Source organism: Macaca mulatta, chromosome 7 (assembly GCF_049350105.2).
Source record: "Macaca mulatta isolate MMU2019108-1 chromosome 7, T2T-MMU8v2.0, whole genome shotgun sequence".
NCBI lineage: Eukaryota > Metazoa > Chordata > Mammalia > Primates > Cercopithecidae > Macaca > Macaca mulatta.
The window spans coordinates 108,492,457-108,509,537 of NC_133412.1; the positions used below are offsets into that span (position 1 = coordinate 108,492,457).

At 49.0% G+C, this 17,081-nt stretch overlaps 1 protein-coding gene and 1 pseudogene across 3 annotated transcripts in view; one reads left to right on the forward strand and one right to left on the reverse strand.

Moving 5' to 3' along the window:
* PRORP (protein only RNase P catalytic subunit) overlaps window positions 1-3,298 on the forward strand; it is a 253,529-nt gene extending 250,231 nt beyond the window's left edge. For both annotated transcript variants that reach the window (XR_013396180.1, XR_013396186.1), the window contains one exon: window positions 3,200-3,298. The gene's annotated coding sequence lies outside the window, so the exon portion shown is untranslated. The remainder of the gene's footprint in view (window positions 1-3,199) is intronic.
* A 6,161-nt stretch (window positions 3,299-9,459) lies between these two features.
* LOC144330231 (large ribosomal subunit protein uL10 pseudogene) lies at window positions 9,460-16,132 on the reverse strand (annotated as a pseudogene). Its single transcript, XR_013396217.1, has 2 exons — window positions 15,662-16,132; window positions 9,460-11,888 (listed from the first exon to the last, which is right to left on the reverse strand). The product of XR_013396217.1 is annotated as a large ribosomal subunit protein uL10 pseudogene (transcript).
* Between the last annotated feature and the right edge of the window lie 949 nt (window positions 16,133-17,081).

Genomic DNA, 17,081 nt, shown 5'->3' on the forward strand with positions numbered 1-17,081 from the left:
CAGGCTGGAGAGCTTGATTCACTACAACCTCTGACTCCTGGGTTCAAGCAATTCTCCTGCTTCAGCCTCCCAAGAGCTGGGACTACAGATGCACGCCACCACGCCCAGCTAATTTTTGTATTGTTAGTAGAGCTGGGGTTTCACCATGTTGGCCAGGCTGGTCTTGAACTCTTGACCTCGTGATCTGCCCGCCTCGGCCTCCCAAAGTGCTGGGATTACAGGCGCGAGCCACCACACCCGGCCAAGTTTTTTTTTTTTTTTCTTAAGTACTTTCCAGGCTGGGTGAGGTGGCTCACACCTGTAATCCCAGCACTTTGAGAGGCCAGGGCGGGTGGATCACATGAGGTCAGGAATTCGAGACTAGCTTGGCCAACATGGTGAAACCCCATCTCTACTAAAAATGCAAAAATTAGCTGGGTGTGGTAGCACATGCCTATAATCCCAGCTACTCGGGAGGCTGAGGCAGGAGAATCACTCGAACCTGGGAGGCAGAAGTTGCACTTAGCCGAGATCGTGCCATTGCATTCCAGCCTGGGGAACAAAGAGCGAAACTCCATCTCACAAAAAAAAAGGGTACTTTCCCAGATGTCATGCCTTCCTTACCAATGCTGTAATTTTCCTAATTTCACACATGCCTCACATATGGTATATTTCAGCCAGCGAGAGCTCAACCAACTGCAGAACATCCGGCACTGCATGTCACATCATGTCACCCACTTGCTGAGCGCAGGCCCAGCATGGTTTGGTCTGAAGCTGACTTGAAGAGTTGAGAGTTCAAGACTCATCAATGGGTCCCAAAAAGGCCCTGTGAGCCTAGAGGCAGAACCCAGTCCTGTCTCAACCACTAGGCTCAGGACTGAGGGCTTTCCCGAGGATACAGTCTCACACACACACACGCACGCATGCGCACACACACACTCATTCTGTTTGATGATAGAGCTCCTTCCTTATGGAGAGACACTTTTCAATAAAAAGAAGATGTGGGTTGCTTCTCCTGCAAGCTGCCCTTGCCTTCCGCTAGCCCCAGAACCTTGCCTTTCCAGGCAGTCCTTCTCTGGGCTGGGAGTCACCAGCACTGTTCTCAAGAGCTCCTTGGCACTACTTTCCCCAACGACTGGAAGTTCTTGACAACAGGAGCTATGATTGGCTTTTTGAAGTTTCTTACAGCACTTTTAAAGAAATATATAATTTAAAAAGTAACCCAATGAGCAGCAGACACTTCATATAATTTTAAAGTAGCTTCTAATCCCGGTTTGTGATATAGGTATGCATTTTTACAAAGTCTCGATTACGATGAACATCTTCCTTTGTATTTTAATTTCTGCCTTAGCATCCTACTGCGTCCACATTCCCATGTGTTTCAGTTACCTATTACTGTGTAATAAACCACCCCAAAACTCAGTGGCTTAAAACAACCTTGATTGTTTCTCATGATCCTGTGGGTTGGCAGGGAGGTTCTTTGGCTTCATGGGTATTGCTCATGTGCCTGCACTGAGCTGGGAGCTCAGCTGGGCCACTCTGTCCTTCTTCATGTGCTGGCTAGCCAGGACTTCCTTACCGCATGTCAACCGGGCTTGGACAGAGTGCTCTGAGAGAACAGACTTAAGGTACAAGTGCTTATCAAGGCTCATCTTGTGTCTTGCCTCCGAAGAGTCCCATTGGCCAAAGCCAGTCACATGACCAAGGCCAGCCTGACCAACCTGGTGAAACCCTGTCTCTAATAAAAATACAAAAAAATTAGCCGGGCATGGTGGCTCATGCCTGTAATCCCAGCTACTTGGGAGGCTGAGGCAGGAGAATCTCTTGAACCCAGGAGGGGGAAGTTGCAGTGAGCTGAGATCGTGCCACTGCACTCCAACCTGGGTGACAGAGTGAGACTCTGTCTCAAAAATGAAACAAAATAAAACAAAAGCTAGTGATGGCTGAAAAGATGCAAGAATAAGGACAAGACACAGAGGGGCTCTCTGTGAAGACATGATGATTTAGGGAGTGAGGAGCTGCAGAAACATTTCCTTATGTGCAAATTTGGAAAGTAGCAAAGATCTTGAAACATACCTGTTGTAATTGTCAGGAGGCTACTGAATTAAGGTAACAAATCTTTTACTGATATTAATAGAATTTAAATAAAAGGGGAAATTGGACTGGGTGCCGTGGCACACACCTGTAATCCCAGCACTTTGGGAGACTGAGGTGGGAGGACTACTTGAGCCCAGGAGTTCGAGATCAGCCTGGGCAACATGGCAAAACCCCATCTCTTTTTTAAAAAAATGCAAAAATTAGCCAAGCATAGTGGTGTGTGCCTGTAGTCCTAGCTACTCAGGAAGCTGAGTCAGGTGGATCATTTGAGCCCAGGAGGTCGAGTGTGTGATGGGCTGTGATCACACCACTGGACTCCAGCCTGGGCAACAGAATGAGACTCTGTCTCAAACACACAAACAAATAAATATAAAGGGAAAATAATTCACCCAGGGGCACCTCTCACTTCTCCAGATTCTCTTTGTTTTTGTTTGTTTGTTGTTGTTTTAAAGAGTTGAGGTCTCTCTATGTTGCCCAGGCTGGTCTTGACCTCCTGGGCTCAAAGGATTCTACCACCTCAGCCTCTCAAGTAGCTGGGGCTACAGGATCATGCCACCTCGTCCAGCTCAGATTCCCTCTCTGAACACCTCTCAAAGGAGACAGCCGCCCACCTGCCCTGCAGCAGCAGTCAGGAATTTACTTACAAGCCTGCCGCTTGTGTCTTTGTTCCAATTCTGTGGTCATACCCCTGCATGATTTTATATAAGTGTAAGCATAGAGTAGGTACATTTTATATTCACATCTGTAATCCACCTGTAATCCCAGCACTTTGGGAAACCAAGATGGGAAAATCACTTGAGGCCAGGTGTTTGAAACCCGCCTAGGCAATATAGGAGACCCCATCTCTATTAAAAAAAAATTTAGTTGGCCAGGCGTGGTGGCAGGCGCCTGTAATCCCAGCTACTCGGGAGTCTGAAGCAGGAGAATTGCTTACATACAGGTGGTGGAAGTTGCAGTGAGCTGAGATCATGCCATTATTGCCCTCCAGCCTGGGCAACAAGAGTGAAACTCCATCTCAAAAAAAAAAAAAAAAAAAAAGCAGCCAAGCATGGTGGCATGCACCTGTAGTCCCAGCTACTCAAGAGGCTGAGGTGGAAGAATCACTTGAATCCAGGAGTTCCAGACTGCAGTGAGCTATGATCATACCACTGCACTCTAGCCAGAGCAACAGAGCTGAGACTCTGTCTCTTAAAAAAGAAAAGAAAAGAAAAGAAAAGAAAAGAAAAAGCATCATATACACTTTTACTTCTCCTAGTCTGTGTTTGCTTAACTTTCCCCCCAATGGTGGGTATATGGGCTTTCCAAACTGTTGCTATTGTAAATAGTGTTGCTGTGAAAATCTTTGCAGGTCTTTTATGTTGGATTATTTCCTTGAAGATATAACCTCTAAAGTGGGCCAGGGACTATAAATATATTTCTTGTTGCAAATTTCCAAACAGTTCCTAGATCCAACCCATCATAATAAACTCCAGATGGATTGGACTTAGGTGTAAAAACAAAAAAAAAAAAACAAAAACCATAAAATTTGGGCTGGACGTGCTGGCTCATGCCTGTAATCACAGCACTTTGGGAGGCCAGGGCGGGCGGATCACTTGAGGTCAAGCGTTTGAGACCAGTGTGGCCAGCATGGTAAAACCTCATCTTGGCCGGGCGCGGTGGCTCAAGCCTGTAATCCCAGCACTTTGGGAGGCCGAGACGGGCGGATCACGAGGTCAGGAGATTGAGACCATCCTGGGTAACACGGTGAAACCCCGTCTCTACTAAAAGAAATACAAAAAAAACTAGCCGGGCGAGGTGGCGGGCGCCTGTAGTCCCAGCTACTCGGGAGGCTGAGGCAGGAGAATGGCGTAAACCCGGGAGGCGGAGCTTGCAGTGAGCTGAGATCCGGCCACTGCACTCAGGCCTGGGCGACAGAGAGAGACTCCGCCTCAAAAAACAAAACAAAACAAAACAAAAAAAAACACCTCATCTCTACTAAAAATACAAAAATTAGCCAGGCGTGGTGGTGGGTGCCTGTAATCCCAGTTACTCAGAAGGCTGAGGCACGAGAATTGCTTGAACCTGGGCAGTGGAGGTTGCGTAAGCTGAGATCGTGCCACTGCATTACAGCCTGGGCAACTGAGTGAGACTCAAAAAAAGTGAGTCAAAAAAAAAAAAAAAAAAAAAAAAAACAACAACAACAAAAAAAACACCATAAAATCTAAAGACAAATGAAGGAAAACAAGCAATGCAGTCACTAGAGACAAGAGGACTTTCTAATTATATAAGAAAAGATTGATAGATTTGATTATAAAGCATTCTGAGCCACACTGAGCTAAGAAAAGACTATTCTCTATGGCAGTGAGGGAAACTGACCTGTAAGCAGATGCCTGTGGCCTCTGCATTGCACTAAGGTGTGAACAATAAAACCTCTCAGGAGTAACACAGGAGTAGTGTTTATTATATAGAACAAAATATCCTCTGCTTGGAAAATAGCAAAATGAGGTGTACTATCCATGACTAAATGTTTCAATTAAGTCAGATATTGTGATTATAAATGTTTATTTATTTAGAGACAGGCTTTTGCTCTGTTGTCCAGGCTGGAGTGCAGTGGCATGATCATAGCTCACTGTAGCCTGGAACTCCTTGGCTCAAGTGATCCTCCCATCTCAGCCTCCCAAAGTGGTGGGATTACAGAGCCACCAAGCCCAGCATAAAATTGTTAACAATTCAAAGACTCGGCTGGGCGCAGTGGCTCATGCCTATAATCCCAGCACTTTGGGAGGGCAGAGGCGGGAGGATCACTTGAGGTCAGGAGTTTGAGACCAGCCTGGTGAAACACATTCCTGCTAAAAATACAAAAAATTAGCTGGGCGTGGTGGCGGGCACCTGTAATTCCAGCTACTCGGGAGGCTGAGGCAGGAGAATTTCTTAAACCCAGGAGGTATAGGTTGCTGTAAGCCAAGATCATGCCACTGCACTGCAGCCTGGGCAATAGCGTAAGACTCCATCTCAAAACAAACAAACAAAATCATTAAAAGACTCTGGGCCAAGCACGGTAGCTCATACCTGTAATTCCAGCACTTTGGGAGGCTGAGGTGGGAGAATCGCTTGGACCTGGGAGTTCAAGACCAGCCTAGGCAACATGGTGAGATCTCATCTCTATGAAAAATTTAAAAAATTAGCCGAGCGTGGTGGCACATGCCTGTAGCCCCAACTACTCAGGAGACTGAGGTGGAAGGATCACTTGAGCCTAGGAGGTCGAGGCTACAGTGAGCCGTGACTTCACCGCTGCACTCGAGCCTGGGCAACAAGAACAAGACTCTATCTTGGGGGAAAATAAAAGAAAGAAAAGAAAAGAAAATCTGGTAAAAGATATTGATAGACAAGATGATAAAGAGTTGAAATTCTTACTCTATGATTAAATTCTAAAGAAAAATAATATTACTCCAAGAGTAATCACACACAAAAAAACACAATTGATTATGAAACCATTGAAAACAATATAATCAGGTCGGGCATGGTGGCTCACACCTGTAATCCCAGCACTTTGGGAGGCAGAGGCAGGTGGATCACATGAAGCCAGGAGTTTGAGACCAGCCTGACCAACCTGGTGAAACTCCATCTCTATTAAAAATACAAAAATTAGCTGGGTGTGGTGGCGCGCCTGTAATCCCAGCTACTCGGGAGGCTGAGGCAGGAGAATCACTTGAATCCAGGAGGCGGAGGTTGAAGTGAGCCAAGATTGTGCCACTGTACTCCAGCCTGGGCGACAGAGCAAGACTCTGTCTCAAAACAAACAAAACAAAACAAAACAAAACCCAAAACAAAACAGCAAAAACAAAAACAAAACAAAAAACAAACAAAAAAACAAAAAAATATAATCAAAGAAATACACACTTAAAATAAGATATATTTTCTATCTATCAGATTAACTGACTTTAACAACGTACAGCATCCAGGGTTACAGAAAGTGCTGTTGTAGAACATGTGTCCTCACTAAGCCACTGCCGGGAGGAGGGAGACTCGCTTGCTTGTGTAAGGTGAACTGATTTCTCAATGTGTGTAAGGAACCTTAGCAACCTCATGCCCTTTGGCCCAGTAAGTGCTCTTGTAAAACTCCATTCTAAAGCTATAACCTTCGGCTGGGCATGGTGGTTCATGCCTGTAATCCCAGCACTTTAGGAGGCTGAGGCGGGTGGATTACCTGAGGTCAGGAGTTGGAGACCAGCCTGGCCAGTGTGGTGAAACCCTATTTCTACTAAAAATACAAAAATTAGCCAGGCATGGTGGTAGGCCTGTAATCCCAGCTGCCAGGGAGGCTGAAGCAGGAAAATCGCTTGAACCCAGGAGGTGGAAGTTGCAGTGAGCCGAGATCGTGCTACCGCACTCCAGCCAAGGTGACAGAGCAAGATTCCGTCTCAAAAAAATCAAGCTATAACCTTAAATACATAAGATGCTCTATAATCAACATTATCTCTAATCCAAAAAAATGGAAGTGGAAATAAACAAAATATCTAATAGAGAAGTGATCAGATAAATTACTAAATTAACTTGGCTGTTATGCAGCCATTAAGACTTATGCTTAATTAACTTTTATAATATGCTTCAATAACTTTTATAATATGGAAGCTGCTTATATTATAATGTTACATATGAAAATGTCTGCAGCGATACCTAGTAGTCACTTCATTACCTGGGACTTGCCATTTGATTTATTCCTGTTGGCAGAAGGCGGTCATTTATGGTCATTTAATTATACACACACACACACACACACACACACATATATACATATACACATATATATATATACACACATTTTTTTTTTGAGATGGAGGCTGGCTGTATTTTGGGGGCGTCCAGTGCCCCATCCTAAGAGCACCCTGACCTCCTTGGAGGAGATCGCCTTACACCTGCTTCCCTCAAGGAGAGCCAAAGGGGTCACATCCTTCCCAGCCAGCCCCAGCCTGGGACAGGAATGTGGGGTCCCCTGGCCAATTGGCTGTTCTTGCCTAGGACTTTGGCTCCTGAGTGAGCGAGCTGAGGACACTGGCGGTAAGAGGTCCTTTATAAAAGCAGGTGCAGCAGGGGTGGCTGCCGCCCCGGGGTCCTGGCCACGACTGGCTTCCGCCCCCAGAGCCCTCACTTCCTGACTTTCCCAAGCCTGGTCTCCCCCTGTCTATTGTCCATTCTGTGAGCTTTCCCCACTGTGGACTTCCAATAAATTCCCCTCTGCTTAAACTAGCTAGAGTCAGTTTCCTGCTCTCAGACACAAGCATGGGCCTGAGTCAGCCGCTCATCTGACGGCCCGTGGAGTCAGCCGGAGTCTCTGCAGTTTGCTCCTCACAATGCATCTTGAACCTGATTCATTCCCCTGACCTCTCTCCAGATCTGCGTTTTCTCACTCCTGGGCAGCTGCAGCTGCTTCCAGCCTGGGCTTCCTCCCAGCTCTCTACGTCCTAAGTTCTCTTAAGTACCACTGCTGGACTTTTATCCTGCGACACCCCTGCTCAAGATGTTCTTGCGGCTCCCTGCCGCCCAGAGGTCAAGTCCAGCATCCATAACCTTCTGTGGCCCGGCCGTGCCCCTGCCCTGTGACTGGAGAAGCCCTGTGTTCTCCTTGAGGGGCTCCAGGCAGGTCGCCTGGCAGCCTTCTCCCGATGGAAACCCTGTCTGTAGCTTGGTGAGAGTTCGGGGTGGGGGGTTGGCTCTCTGGATCTGTCAGTGCTACAGTCAACTGCCTTAGTTTCGGGCAGTCACTGACCTCCCCCCGCCGGGGTTGCTGCCATCTACAGAAGGCCTGGGCTGGGTCAGGCGGCCGCTGGCCGTTCCTCACAGTGGGACGGATGCTCTGCAAAGGCCCTCCTGACTTTTGTTCACTTTATCCTTTTGTGAGGCCCCAGCCATGGCAGAGGTCATGGAGGGACCATCCAAAAGCCCCCTTTCTCCACCTTCGTCATTGCAATCCCATGAGCCAGGTGGGCACAGGTGGCTTGCACTGTGGAACCTCAGGAAAAAGGAGACAGGCATTGATGCCAGCCCCACAGAGGCACAGAGCTCTTCCTTGGCGCCTGCTGTGTGGACAAAGGCCTGGCCAGCGTGCGGAGTCTGGAGTTCTGTGATGCCACAGGCCCTGCCTCTGTGTGAGCTGCTGCCTGCAGGGCCTCCCTCACCCTACAGTCTCATCACCTGACCATTGCAGTCTACCGACCAAGCTCTTGTGTGAGGTGGGCACCCCCTGGGCTGTCTCTCCAGCTTACAAGAATGGCCCCCTTTCAGGTCATTGCCTTGAGCTGTCTAGACCCATCCAGGGTTTTAGCACAGGGCTCTCAGGAGTTAAACATGCTGTGAAACATGCCCCACTTCCCAGGATATAATTAGACCAGAGTCCTCTCCCTGGGAGTGTGTGCATAAAGAGAGGGAGGGAGGGAGGGAGTTGGAGATTGGCTGAGGGCCTGTCTCTGGTTCAGGGCCTGTCACCCATGAGCAGCTTGGCTCCCCGCCGAGCTCTCTCGCCTCTTGCTGTTGGCAAGACACACGGAGGAAGGCTCCTGCAGAGAGGACAGACAGGCAAAGCTCCTCAGAGTGGAGCTGGCCAGGAGGCCCAGGCCTCACCCACCCTGTCACTATCTTGGCTCTGAGGCCCTCCGCACCCCTCACTGCGGGGGCTTACCCATCCCCACTGGGTTAGGCTGTGTCCCCAACTGGCCTTTTTCCTCTGGGTATTTGGGGCATGCTCACCTGCGGACGAATGTTTTTGAGAACAAATTTTAAATGTTAATAGCCTTATTTTTTTTCTGATAAAGTAATAAAGGAAAACATTAAAAAGAGAGTAAGTCTCCCTGCTTTGTTTTGGTTTGAGGGTCTGGCTCTGTCGCCCAGGCTGGAGTGCAGTGGCGTGATCTCAGCTCACTGCAGCCTTGACCTCCTGGGCTCAAGGGATCCTCCCACCTCAGCCTCTGGTGTTAAAGACGTGTGCCATGACACTGTTAATTTTGTTTAGTTTTCGTAGAGATGAGTCCTCACTGTGCTATCCAGGCTGGTCTCAAACTCCTGGGCTCAAGCAATCCTCCCACCTTGTCCTCCCAAAGTTCTGAGATTACAGGCAAGAACCAAGGTGCCTGCACTATTGTTAGTTTTTTAAAGTGTGATTGTAGTATTAAGTTATAGTTTTCTTTTTGTTTTTTAAAGAAGGTGAGGGGAGGGAAAGTGAGGAAAGGGGTAAAGGTTATATTTTTAAAGTGTAGTCCTTCTCTTTCAGGGATAAGTACTAAAATAGGGATGACTATATGATAGGACGACTGCTGCTTTCTTTTGAAGCAGCTATGTTGTCTGCGGTACATACTCTGGGGTTCTTTGTCTGGTGCCAGGAGAATTTAGGACATGGACACACACAAGGAGTTTAGGAATGGAGGTTTAATAAGCAGAAGAGAAGAGAAAGAGAAACAGTTCTCTACGAGAGAGAGAAGTCTCCCAGAGGAAAAAACAAGCAGGCAGCAGATGTGCCACATTTTACAGGCAGGTTTGAGGAAACGGTGTCTGATTTACACAGGGCTCACAGATTCGTTCAATCAAGTATGACATTTACATAGCATGAGGAATGCTGGACACCCTGCCCTAATCTTATTATGTAAATGAACTCTCCTGTTGACCAGCGCCGTTGTCTGCTCCTTACTGTACACCTGGCTGATAGAGAGAAGGGAAGATGGAGCCGCCATCTTGAACATGACTGGCACAATTGCTGGCGTCTATGTCCCTGCAGCTAGATTTTACAGGCTGCTCTTTGTTAGAAAGGAAAATAATTTGGTGCTGCTTTTCATTAAAAGGAAAACTTTACCGAGGACTTCCCTACCCTCACTATCTGCCTAAGTAATTTCTTCTTAACTCCTGTATCACTTTGAAATGGGGAAACAGAGATGGATAAAAGTATAAATGAAATAAAATTGCTCTGAGGATACAGAAAAAAAACAAACCAAAGTGCTCTCCCTATTTTCTTACTAAACAACACAGATACTTCAGTGACCAGATGTGTGGGGGTATCTCCCCATACACCAAGCAAGTAGCAGAATTCAGCTCAATTCTGACACTGTCTACCTGGGAAACAGCCTCAGATCCCACTGGTTGGGGGCTTAGTCCTATAAGACTTCAGACACCAATCACAAGGCCCAGGTTGTTTTGCTTGTGCTTCTGACGGAGAGCTGTAAATCTGGGTTCCCAAGACCCTCTCCTTGAGTTCAATTAATTTGCTAGAGTGGCTCACAGAACTCAGATACTTCTATTAACGGTTTATGATAAAGGATATTACAAAGGATACAGATAAAGAGATGTACAGGGCCAGGCATGTGGAAAGGGGCGTGGAGTTTCCATGCCCTCCCCCGCACATCAACCTCCAGAAACCTCCATGTGTTCAGCTACTTGGAGGCTCCCTGAATCCCATCTTTTTGGTTTGTATGGAAGTGTCATTAGTAGGCAATGATTGATTAAACCATGGCTATTGGTGATCCACTTGACCTTCAGCCCCCCTCCCTTCCCTGGAGGTTAGGCAGGGGTGGGACTGAAAGTCCAACCCTCTGATCCTTCCTTGGTCTTTCCAGTGACCGGCAAGCTGCTAGGGGTGGCCAACCAGCAGTTAACTCATTAGTATACGAAAACAGCATGTTACTTTAGAGATTCTAGGATTTCAGGAGTTGTATGCCAGGAAACCAGATGAAGACCAAAGATGAATATACATTTTTGTTCAAAAAAAAAAAAAAAAGAAGTAAGCCTTTATTTCCTTGTTTCGCAAATAAAGCTGGCTGAGTTGGTTGCTTTTTGGTGGTTAGTCAAAGAGACCAAATCCCATATCCTCGTCCAACTCCTCCAACTCCTCGTCTTCAAACTTATTCGGGGCTGCCGCAGCAGCAGAAGCAGCGGTGGTGGTAGTGGCCACAGGGGCAGTAGCCACAAAGGCAGATGGATCAGCCAAGAAGGTCATGATCTTTTCAGCAGGTGGGAAGGTATAATCAGTCTCCACAGACAGAGCCAGGCCTCCTTTGTACCCACTGATGATAGAATGGGGTACTGATGTAACAGGTGAGTAGCCAGTCTGCTGACACACTGGCAACATTGCAGACACCCTCCAGGAAGCCAGAATACAGAGTTTCTTCTGTGATGTCAAGCACTTCAGGGTTGTAGATGCTACCATTGTTGAACACCCGCTGGATGACCAGCCCAAAGGAGAAGGAAGAGATGTTCAGCACGTTCAGCAGTGTGGCTTCGCTGGCTCCCACTCTGTCTCCAGTCTTGATCAGCTGCACATCACTCAGGATTTCAGTGGTGCCCCTGGAGATTTTAGTGGTAATGCCTAAAGCCTGGAAAAAGGAAATCTTCTCGGGCCCCAGACCAGTGTTCTGGGCTGGTACAGTGACTTCACATGGGCCAATGGCACCAGCACGGGCGGCAGCTGGCACCTTATTGGCCAGCAGCAGGTCCCTGATCTCAGTGAGGTACTCTTTGGTGAATGCAAAGCCCACATTCCCCTGGAGAGGAGGCAACAGTTTCTCCAGAGCTGGGCTGTTTTCCAGGTGTCCTTGGGTGGCCTTGCGCATCATGGTGTTTCTGCCCGTCGGCACCATGGCCTTCCCTTGGAGGGAAGAGTGGATCTACTGTGTCTGCTTGGAGCCCACAGTGTCTGCTCTCATGATGAAACATTTTGGATAATTATCCAAAAGCTGGATGATCTTAAGGAAGTAGTTGGACTTCCAGGTTGCCCTGTTTTCCCTGGGCATCACGGCAGTGGGTCAGGGATTGTTGTGCAGGGTTTAAACATCATGTCACTTCCACAAGGACGCCTGGTGAGAGAAGGCCCAAATATATATTTTCACAATATCACGATTGCCTGTGAGCTGATAACAAAGCTGGAGATGGTGTCTATTTTAATATTGTGTCTACATTTGTGTATATTTGAACTTCTAAATAATACTTTTTAAAAATGCCATAGAAGACAACCACCCAGCAATAACCACTGTTGACATCTTGGGACATTTGTCACTCAAATTTGTCATCTGGACCCATTTCCTATGTTTAGGGGATGCACTGACTTGAAGCACAAATACAAGACACTCACTTTCCCAGCCTACCTTGTGTGGCATCTGACGGAGGCTGCCCAGACCTTGAATCAGAGGCAACAATGGGAAAACCTGTATGCATTCTGGGCACAGCATGAGGGGTTGCGGGAGGTAGGCTGCAGGAGTGAGCTCAGCGGATCTCTCTTGCTCTCCAGGTCACCTGGAGATTCTTAAGGCTCCCCGAGATCCTTTTCACAAATCTCTCTCTCTTTTTTTTTTTTTTTTGTTGTTGTTGAGATGGAGTCTCATGCACAATCTCGGCTCACTGCAACCTCCACCTCCTGGGTTCAAGTGATTCTCCTGCCTCAGCCTCCCTCCTGAGTAACTGGGGTTACAGGTGCCCGTCACCACACCAGATAGTTTTTTGTATTTTTAGTAGAGACGGAGTTTTGCCATGTTGGCCAGGATGATCTTGAACTCTTGACCTTAAGTGATCCACCCACCTCGGTCCCCCAAAGTCCTGGGATTACAGGCATGAGCCACCATGCTTGACCCACAAATCTCCTTTCTGTCCAAAGTATCCAGCATTAGTTTCTTTGGCTTATAACCAAGAATCTTGGTGGGGAGAACACGTTGGTGTGGTTTTGAGTTTATTGGTAGGATTGCACTATCCTTTTATTTATTTATTTATTTATTATTTTTTTGAAAAGGAGTCTCGCTCGGTCACCCAAGCTGCAGTGCAGTGGCACGATCTCAGCTCACTGTAATTTCTGCCTCCGGGGTTCAAACCATTCTCCTGCCTCAGCCTCCCAAGTTGCTGGACTACAGGCGTGCACCACCATGCTGGGCTAATTTTTGTATTTTTGGTAGAGACGGGGTTTCACTGTGTTGGCCAGGCTGGTCTCAAACTCCTGACCTCAGGTGATCCACCCGCCTTGGCCTCCCACAGTGCTGGGATTACAGGGGTGAGCCACCAGGCCCAGCCAGGATTGCACCGTTCCAACGGTGTCGAGCTTTCCCCTTCTGCTGAATAGCAAAGCACAAGGAGGGGCATTTGCGGGTATGCAGCCTTCCTCCCTCCCTCATTCTCTTCCAGCTAGTGCTACCACTGGAGGAGGCTCTCTCCTTCCCCGCCTTTCCCACCAGTGGTAGAAGAAAAGGAAAGTGTTTATAATGAAAGCCCACTTTCTGCATTACAGAGGCAGGATGTGGAGGGCTGAGGGCCCAAGGTTCTGCCTGATTTGCTGCCCCCCTCACAAAGGGCTCCAGGCAAGGCCCCAGGAGGGAGTGTTCATCCTCTCTTTAACCAGCTCCAGCTTCCCTACTGAGTCGTATCCCCGTTACCGTCAGCAATCTGCCACCTGGCCCACTGCTGACCACAGGAGCAGAGGCTTCTGTCACCTTCCATGACTTGAGGGGACTCCCAGAGGTCCAGGGCCTTCCAGGCTTGCACCTGGGGTGGGCCCATGACAGCCCTCAGTTTCATGCCTCCGCCTGGTGGGTCATGCCCCCCAGTCTCAAGCAGCTCCTGTGGGTCACGGCTGCGCTGAGCAGGTATTGGAGGCTGGGAAGGGCCTGGTGAAGGGGGCTCCCCCGTGGCAAGGGACAAGTTCAGGGAAGGTCAAGAGGGAAGACTAGATGTTCCAGTTTATCCTTAGAGTATCTGGTTCCTCAGGTCCTGGCTACCCTATGAGTAGGGGAACAGGAAGTGCTGCCTTACAGGGAACAATGTGCCTACAGGGAGGGCTGTCAGAGCTCTTCACATTAGTGATAATTAATCATCCTAATCAAAGCTGTCACCTACTGAGTGCCTACTATGTATCAGGCACTTTGCCAGAGCTTTACAGACATCATGAGTGATAACTAAGCCTCACAGCCACTCTGCAAGGCAGCTGCGGTCACCCTGCTTTAGAGATGAGGAATGGAGTCTCAGAGAGGTTAAGCCACTAGTCCAGGGTTACATGGTGTAGAGAGTAGGGCCTCCAGTGGGAGCCAGGTTGGTCTGAACCTCAAATGGGAATGACTGATTGCTTTGAAAGCTGTCTCTGAGAGCCACCCGGGGTGTTTCTGGTTGTTGGCCTTCCCAGGACCCAGCCTTCCCACGTCAGACAGGCCTTGCAGGCGTCTTCATTCTATACCCATCTCCACCCCAGTGGGTCGGCTGGAAATGGGCTCAAAATTTAATCAATTACCTCAGCCATGGCTTCCCTGCAGCCTCTGAGGAGGCAGAGTTTTTTCTCCTTTGCTGGTCGGTTTCTGCTGTCAAAAACCATCCCAGGGCTGGGTGCAATGGCTCACGCCTGTATCCCAGCACATTGGGAGGCCAAAGCAGGAGGATCACTTGAGGTCAGGAGTTCGAGACCAGCCTGGCCAACATGGTGAAACCCCACTTCTATTAAAAAAACAAAAATTAGCTACGTGTGTTGGTGCATGCCTGTAATCCCAGCTACTCAGGAGGCTGAGGCAGAAGGATCACTTGAAACTGGGAGGTGGAGGTTGCAGTGAGCCAAGATTGCACCACTGCACTCCAGCCTGGGCAACAGAGAGAGACTCTTTCTCAAAAAAAAAAAAAAAAAAAAAAAAAAAAAAAAAAAAAAATTAGCTAGGCTTGGTGACATGCACCTAGAATCCCATGCATTTAGGAGGCTGAGGTGGGAGGATCATTTAAGTCCAGGAGACTGAGGCTGCAGTCAGCCATGATCATGCCACTGCACTCCAGCCTAGGTGACAGCGTGAGACCTTGTCTCCAAAAAGAAAAAAATACTCTCCTGGGATAGTGTCCTGAGCTGGGACCAGAGCTGGCTGGAGCCTCTTTGCCAGCAGCAAGGAGGCCTTTCCTCTACTAAAGCCTAGTGGGCCAAGACTGCATCCAAGGCTACCGCAATGAACTGAATGTTAGCGTCCCTTCAAAATCACTATGTTGAAATCTTAATCCCCAAGGTGATGGTGTCAGGTGGGGCCTTGGGAAGTGATTAGGTCATAAGGATGGAGCCCTCATGAATGGGATTAGCGCCCTTATGGAAGAGGCCCCAGCAAGCTAGCTGGGCCTTTCCACCACGTACAGACACAGCAAGAAGGCATCATTTTCAAACAAAAAGCTGGCCCTCTCCAGACAGAACCTGCTAGCATCTTGATCTTGGACTTTGCAACCTGTGACAAAATAAATTTTTTTTTTTTCACCCTGTCGCCCAGCCTGGAGTGCAATGGCATGATCTTGCTCACTGCAACCTCCACCTCCCACGTTCAAGTGATTCTCCTGCTTTCGCCTCCTCAGTAGCTGGGATTGTAGGTGTGTGCCACCATGCCCGGCACATTTTTTGTATCTTTAGTAGAGACGGGGTTTCACCATGTCAGCCAGGCTGATCTCGAACTATTGACCTTGTGATCTGCCCGCCTCAGCCTCCCAAAGTGCTGGGATTACAACTGCAAGCCACCACGCCAAACCAGAAAAATAAATTTCTATTGTTCATAAGCAACCAACCCAGTCTATGGAATTCGGCTGTAGTAGCCTGAACAGTCTAAGACAGCTGTGCTCATGCTGTTTCCTATGGACTTACAGCATCTGTCACTTTTCACACACTCCTACCGTGTCCCAGAATTGGTGGGTTCTTGGTCTCACTGACTTCAAGAATGAAGCTGCGGACCCTCGCGGTGAGTGTTACACTTCTTAAAGATAGTGGGTCTGGAGTTTGTTCCTTCAGACATTCAGATGTGTCTGGACCTTAGTGTGTCCGGAGTTTGTTCCTTCAGACATTCACATGTGTCTGGAGCTTCTTCCTTCCAGTGGGTTCGTGGCCTCGCTGTCAGGAGTGAAATTGCAGACCTTCAGGGTGAGTATCATAGCTCTTTAAGGCAGCGCATCTGGAGTTGTTCATTCTTCCTGGTGCATTCATGGTCTCACTGGCTTCAGAAGTTGAGCTGCAGACCTTTGCCAGTGAGTGCTATAACTCATAAAAGCAGCGTAAACCCAATGAGCAACAACATATTGCACAGAACAAAACCACCAAGCTTCTACAACATTCAAGGGTACCCAACCACGTTGCACCTGGCTGCCGCTGGCAGCCTGCTTTTATTCCCTTATCTGGCCCCACCCATATCCTGCTGACTGGTCCATTTTACAGAGAGCTGATTGGTCCACTTTCCAGAGAGCTGATTGGTCCGTTTTGACACAGTGCTGATTGGTGCGTTTACAATCCTTGAGCTAGACACAAGAGTCACAGAGTGCTAGTCCTCCAAGTCACCAGTAGGTTAGCTAGATACAGAGTACCAATTGGTGTATTTACAAACCTTAAGCTAGACACAAAGTACTGATTGGTGTATTTACAAACCCTGAGCTAGACACAGAGTGCTGATTGGTGTATTTACAATCCCTTAGCTAGACATAAAGGCTCTCCAAGTTCCCACTAGACTCAGGAGCCCAGGTGGCTTCACCTAGTGGATCCTGCACAGGGGCTGCAGGTGGAGCTTCCTGCCAGTCCGGAGCCACGCCTGCACTCCTCAGCCCTTCGGCTGTCCATGGGACTGGGCGCTATGGAGTAGGGGGTGGCGCCTGTTGGGGAGGCTCGGGCCGCGCGGGAGGCCACCGCCGCGGGAGGAGCGAGGGGGGAGGGGCGAGGGGCGAGGGGGGAGGGGAGGGGCCAGGGGGAGGGGCCAGGGGGAGGCGGGAGGCGGGAGGCGGGAGGCGGGAGGCGGGTCAGACATAGCAGGCTGCAGGTCCCGAGCCCTGCCCCGCGGGGAGGCCTTCGGTGAGAATTCGAGCACGGCACCGGCGGGCCGGCACTGCTGGGGGACTCAGAGCAACCTGTGCAGCAGCTGGCCCAGGTGCTAAGCCCCTTACTGCCCTGGACCTGTGGCGCTGGCAGGCTGTTCCGTGTGTGGAGCCCGCCGAGCCCACGCCCGCGCTCTCCGGAACTCGCGCTGGCCCGCGGGCACAGCACGCAGCCCCGGTTCCGCCCGCGCATCTCCCTCCACACCTCC